The sequence below is a fragment of the Camellia sinensis genome, chromosome 5 (assembly GCF_055761805.1).
Source record: "Camellia sinensis isolate YWXY chromosome 5, ASM5576180v1, whole genome shotgun sequence".
NCBI lineage: Eukaryota > Viridiplantae > Streptophyta > Magnoliopsida > Ericales > Theaceae > Camellia > Camellia sinensis.
In genome coordinates this window covers 153,346,418-153,353,684 of record NC_138965.1, presented here as the reverse complement: position 1 = coordinate 153,353,684, position 7,267 = coordinate 153,346,418, and positions in this window count along the sequence as shown.

The following is a 7,267-nucleotide window of genomic DNA, read 5'->3' as shown; positions in this document are numbered from 1 at the left end:
CTCCACCCATAGGCATTCAGGCAGTTATATCACATAAGCATATAGCCTCATGGTAAGCATGCTATTCATGGCAGTCACTCACACACATGCAAGGATGCTAAAGCGTAAAACTTACCGAGTACTCCAAGCCAAAACAGAAGCTAATTAGAAATCCATGCATGATCCTAATTATACAGAAATGCCTAATGCAACACATGCAAAATGCAACTATAGCAGGCTCGGCTATTCTAAACATGGCATATGAGATGCAACAGCTAACAAGTATTCAACTTTGAAATTGAAATACAAATGCAGTTAGTATGATGCGCCGAGCCCGATGCATGCAAAACAGATGAATGAATGCAAACATGCTATCATACTGTATGCTAATTGAAACATGCCCTAATCTAACCATCATAAGCGGGTAAATAAAAGGGAGAAAGGCGTGGGGTTGGAAGACATACATCACACACACGCACACTTATTACAGTTGTGCCCTCGCGCAGAGGGTCCGAATAAAATAATATACAGTCCCGAATGAATAGTACAGTCCAAATAAATAATACAGTCCAAATAATTACAAAAATCCTAATTAATTACCAAATTAACTAAGAAAACAATAAACTGGCATGCAAGCCAGGGACTGCCTCGACTCCGCCTCGGATGATGAATGGTGCATGCTCGGGTTGCCTTGCGCGGAAATCCACGGCGATGCCCCGATTAGCCTCTGTTTGCAATTTATTCTTGGAATGCGTGCCAAGCTCTGGAAGGCTGCTGATTCTTGATTTGTTGCAACAGAGAGCAGGAAAGGGGCATGGCAATGTATTTTCACAAATGTATGCATGCCTCAATCCTCGTGCCACCAATTGCGCATCTCGATGCATGATGGCCGAGGAGTCGAATTGCACGACTCAATATGAAATGAATGCACATATAAACACAACAAAACCTAAACTCCATCATGGATAATCCGGAGTGTCGATGACTGGGAATTGAGACACGTTCTGTCACTCGAAGTACGAAACGTCCCTCGTTTCCCGTGCTCGGGCTAACTCCTATCCCAAGCACAATGCAATATGCATGACATGCATGAATGCAACTAATATACAACCTAGCATGCACAATGCTATGAGATGGCATACACGATGCACGAGATAACATGACATACACAATGCGCTAACATATAACCTAGCATACACAATGCTATGAAATGAAATGGCATACACAATGCAATATGAGCTTACACCAACATGAGTGGACCTTAGCCACACTCACATACGAGGCCATAAGATGAAAATGAGACAACTCGGAATGCGTGCACACATGCACGCAAACCGAGGACCAACCCTAAGGCACGAAATGCCACTCTAACAAGACATGGCAAAACATGGAATATGGCATACAAGCATGCAAATTTCAGCGCTAAAATATGACCCAAAACAGACTCGAATCATGGAAACATGGCACCCGATGCATGAAATGAACCCGAAACACAAAACTAGGCATATGCATTGGCCTATAACTATACAAAACATGCATTATTTGAACATGAAATGTGAATACAGATTTGAGGCATCCCAAAAACAAGCATGTTTACAGTTTTAAGCAAGGCTAAACAATGAACACAAATGGGGCTAAGCTAGCATGCAAAAATGGCCCTAAATGTGAGATAAAGAAGCAAGTCGTGGCTGCTGGCCTCAAACAAGAGAGGGCCCTTAAACAATATTGGAGAGGGACCCAAAACATGGCATTTTACAGTTTATGATCAAACCCAAAACAGTTCTTAAGCATGCTCAAAATACTATGCAAAACAAGGCCAAAAAGAGAGCTATAACACAAAGTACAAAAACGTGCCTCAAACAGTAAAAGACCCTTAATGAAACATTAAGAGGGGGTCAAAATAAGGGCATTTATAGTTCGGACCAGAGCCCAAAAACCGAAGCACAAGAGGCTAAGAAATCATGCAAAAATGGAGCCAAAAGAGAGATACAAAGGCAAGTGGCAAATGGAAGCCTCAAACAGTGATGAGCCCTTCAACAATGTTGAATAAGGGCTCAAAATAAGCCACTTTATAGTTTATGACAGAGCTCAAAATAGTTTATACATAGGCCTAAAATACTATGTAAGGAAATGGCATAAAAGAAAGGTAAAGAAGCAAGTGCCACAAGGAAGCCTCAAACAGTGAGATCCCCTTAAACAAAAATGAAATAGAGCTCAAAAAAATGCTATTTTCAGTTAGGGTTGGAGCTAAAAAAATTAAGCACAAGGAGCTAGAATATGAACCAAGAAAAGGGTCAAAAAGGGGAGAAGAGGACTTACCCTTGAAGACTAGTCTTTGACAGCCTTTTGAACCAAAATGCAACACTCCTAAGCTTTGAAGAACAACCTCAAGTTGCTGGAATGGAGGATGGAAGGGTGGGGCTATGGGTTGGTGAAGAACCAAGGGGGTTTTTAAGGCTTAGAGTAGAGAGAGAGAGAGATTTAATATGAGAGCTCCAAACCAAAATTTTCTAACCCCTAAACCAGAGCTGGGAGGTTGGTTTTATAGGCAAAAGAGGGGGAGAAAAGGGGGGAAAATGGGGGGGAAAACAATTCAAGTTTTCTCCCAAAAAGTTGGCCCCCCGGATACAAAATCTGGGGGGAAAAGAGATGCATATTTGAACTGTATCAGCAGCAAGGAGCAAGGCTGGCTGGTTATTGAGGTTGCAGGTGGCCGGCCGGCTACTTCCCATGGCCGGCCGGCCAAGGGTCAAAAGGTTCAATGAGGATTAGTGGCCGGCCACCACATATTGGTGGCCTCCCATGTGTGCTCAACACAATCATGTGGTCAAACACTGGAGATATTGAACCAGGAGAGAGAACAACCCATTTTCAAAGGGGTTCAAAAGCAATTACTGGCCGGCCACCAAATATTGGTGGCCTCCCAGATGTGTACATCACAAATATGGGGTTTAGGGTGCAAGAAAATGGCCCAAGGGTGGTCAACATTGGCTTTGAAGTGAGAAAAAACGGGCGACGGAGGGCGATGAAGGGATAAAGTTGGCTGACAGAACAATTACTGGCCTCCCATCCCTCTATGACCTTCCTAGCAATGAAACAGAGGTCCCTGCCCAAAACGAACCAAAACCGATGCAAAATGAAGGTTCGGGGGCCGAAACGGGCAGCCCGGGGCACCAAAAACTGACTGTTAGGCACCGAGAGTGGTGTCCGACCACGAAGTCGGTTTCTCGAACCACAGTGTCCCTCAAAAGGGAGCAAATAAGATGTATGCCAAAACCGGAGCGAACGGAGGTGGTTAAGCAGTCCCGATCCGAGGCACACGGCCAACGGCCCCGAAAAATCAGAAACCGGACTCCAAACGGGCAAAATGGCCTACGACCACGAAACGTAGCCTACGGCCACTGAGAGATGATCTACGAGACCTCTCCCTCCCTTCGGGAAGAGAAAATAGAGAAAACGGAGCCTGGTTCGCAAACCGAGGCAAGACACGAAAGAGCCCAGAAGTCCGGAGGCAAGGCTCGCGACCGAGACTCTGAAACTTCTGAACGAGTACAATATGCACCATCATCGAGCGCTCAATCGGTGACTTCTGAGTCTTAAGGTTGGTCAAAAATGGGGTGTCTACACATTCAAGCGAGTTGGCACTACAAGAATTCGCACTTTTGCTGACTAAAAATTTGGTCGGCAAAAGCCCATTTTTAGTCGGCAAAAGTTATCTGCGACTAATTTTTTTGATCGCCACTTTGGTCGCCAATTGAGGGTCGCGGAAAGTAATTAGCGACTAAAAAATTTTTTAGTTGCGAAAAAGTTATATTTGCCGACTAAATTTTTGGTCGCTAAATATATAATTACTGCGACTAATCCATTTAGTAGCTAAAACACTTTAGTCGCGAAAAGTCATATTTTCCCGACCAAACATTTTAGTCGCCAATTCGCACATTCAACGACCAAATAGTTTGGTCGGCATTTGTCGCCTATTTCCACGACCTACTAATTTGGTTGTAAATTGTCACATTCCGCGACCAAAAAATTTGGTTGGCAATGCATTCCATGACTAAAAGATTGGTCGGCAATATTCACTACAAAAAAATTACACTTTTGCCTACTAAAAATTTGGTCGGCAAAAGTCCATTTTTAGTTGGCAAAAGTCATTCGCAACCAATTTTTTCGGTCGTCACTTTGGTCCCAATTGAGGGTCGGCAAAAGTAATTGGTGACCAAAACTTTTGTTAGTCGGGAAAAAGTTAGATTTGCCGACTAAATTTTTGGTCGCTAAATATATCATTACCACGACTAATTCATTTAGTCGCTAAAACACTTTGGTCGCGAAAAGTGATATTTTCACGACCAAATATGTTTGTTGCCAAAAGCAAAAAATCGGCGACCAACTATTTTCGTCGCCAAAAGTTGAAGAATCGCCAACTAATAATTTAGTCGCCAAAAGGTAAGGAATTGCCGATCAATGATTTTAGTCGCAAAAGTGTAAAATTTGGCAACCAATTATTTAGTCGTCAAAAAATTTCTCAACCAAATATTTTGTCGCCAAAAGGCATTAAACAATCAACGACTAATTAGTTAGTCACCGAATCTCTTTTTTTTTTTTTTTTTTTTTTTGAACAATCAATTTTTGTTTATAAACATTCAATCCAATATTGAACAAAATTCATTCAACCCAACCTAAATATAACATTAAAATTCATCATATTTTCCTGCTCAATCCCAAACTTTACAATCATTCCATTCAAAACATTAATTGAGACAAGTTTTAAACATCCAGCCATTGAAAACCAGTAAGTAATTGAACAAAAATTAAAAGGAAAATCAATGAAGGAATCCAAAAAAAATTCTACACAGGAAGGAATATATATGGTTTTGAAGCATCAGCCTTGTGCTTGATCGTTTTTGGAAGTCACCTACAAATAAAATAAGAAAAGTTAGAATCTAAAAAAAATCCAAAATGAAGTATTCTCATAAAAAAAAAAAAATTAACCATATGGCAAAAAAATTATATGATTACATTACAAACTTTTGATGATGACTATACCACAATTAACCATATGTCATATTTTAAAAAATGCAAAGAAAAGGGGAGGAAAAGAAAAAAAAGAAAAAGAAAAAGAAGCCCAGTAAAGGGAAACATGAAAATTAATTCGAAGTTACAGCATAGATGACAAAAGGGCCAATAGTGGGACCTTCACCACCGCTTCACAATGTCAGGTGTGATGAAAACATATTCTACAAATCAATAACTGGGCCTCAACCATCATTATTGGGTGGCAAAATTGACACTCAAGTCCTACAAGAAAGAGTTTTATTTACTACTACAAAAATAGTTAAAGATCACACTTTGACAAAAAAAAAAAGATCTCACTTTTATTGGAAGTGTGATAAAAAAAAATTAGATTGATATTTTAATCACACTTAATTTGATTGAGTGTGATAATATTTATTTTTTATGTCACTTTTCAATTAAGTGTGATTATATATATATATATTTTTAATCACACCTTCTAATTAAAGTGTGATTATATATACACTACTACTTTTTAATCACACTTTTTAAACAAGTGTGATTATATATATATTTTTTAATCACACATTCTAATTAAAGTGTGATTATTTATATATTTTTTAATCACACCTTCTAATTAAAGTGTGATTATATATACACTACTACTTTTTAATCACACTTTTTAAATAGGTGTGATTATATAGATATTTTTTAACCACACATTCTAATTAAAGTGTGATTATTTATATATTTTTTAATCACACCTTCTAATTAAAGTGTGATTATATATACACTACTACTTTTTAATCACACTTTTAAATAAGTGTGATTATATAGATATTTTTTAACCACACATTCTAATTAAAGTGTGATTATTTATATATTTTTTAATCACACCTTCTAATTAAAGTGTGATTATATATACACTACTACTTTTTAATCACACTTTTTAAATAGGTGTGATTATATAGATATTTTTTAACCACACATTCTAATTAAAGTGTGATTATTTATATATTTTTTAATCACACCTTCTAATTAAAGTGTGATTATATATACACTACTACTTTTTAATCACACTCCCTAAATAGGTGTGATTGTATAAAATATTTCAATTTGATTTTTATATAAAATATACAATTCCCAAATCCGCGCCTCTATTCTACCCATGAATGATAGAGATGACTCACTACTAGAAAATGAGGCTTTCGACACGGAACTTTTTCACCCATTTTTTCATCTTTCTATCTCTCTGTCTCTGTCTCTCTTCTCTTTCTCTCACTCATCACTCTTCTCTGTCTGTCTGTCTCTCTCTCTCTCTCTCTCTCTCTCTCTCTCTGCCTATCTCTCTCATCTCTCTCTGTCTCTCTTCTCTATCTCTCTTCTCTTTATCTCTCTCGCTCATCTCTCTCTGTCTCTCTCTCGTTTATCTCTTTTCGCTCTTTTTTTCTCTCACTCTCTCTTTGTCTATATCTTTTCACCAATTTTTTCATCTTCCTCTCTCTCTTCTCATTCTCTCTCTCACTCATCACTCTTTTCTTTCTGTCTATCTGTCTCTCTCTCTCTCTCTCTCACTTATCTATCTCTTCTCTCATCTCTTTTCTCTCTCTGTCTCTTTCGCTCATCTCTCTTCTCTCTATCTCTCTCATCTCTTTTCTCTCTCTGTCTCTTTCGCTCATCTCTCTTCTCTCTATCTCTCTCATCTTTCTCTGTCTCTCTCGCTCATCTCTCTTCTCTCTCTCTCTCTCTCTCGTTCATCTCTCTTCTCTCTATGTCTCTCTCGCTCATCTCTCTTCTCTTTATCTCTCTCTCTTGTTCATCTCTCTTCTCTCTCTATCTTTTTTCTGTCTCTCACTCTCTATCTTTTTATTCCTCTCTCTCTTCTCTTTCTCTCTCTTTTTCTCTCCCACTATGTTCGCGTTGCTCACTCTCTCCCTTCTGTCTTCTCTATTTACTGAGCTCCCTCTCGATTTATCTATCCACTACAAGAAAATGCATTTTTTGCGACCACTTTGTCTCTCTCTCGCTCATCACTCTGTCTTTGTCTCTTTCTCTCTCTTTCTCTCCTCTATCTGTCTCTCACTCATTTTTCTCTCTCTCACCACCCATCTCCTTTACCACCTTCACCACTACTGCAAACGTCATTCCACTACCACCATTACTACCACTGTCGGCACTTCACCTCTACGACTACCATTGCTACTACCATTGCCACCACTACCACTACTGCCACTATTACTACCATTACCTCTCATTCACCCGTGCCACTTCATCTACT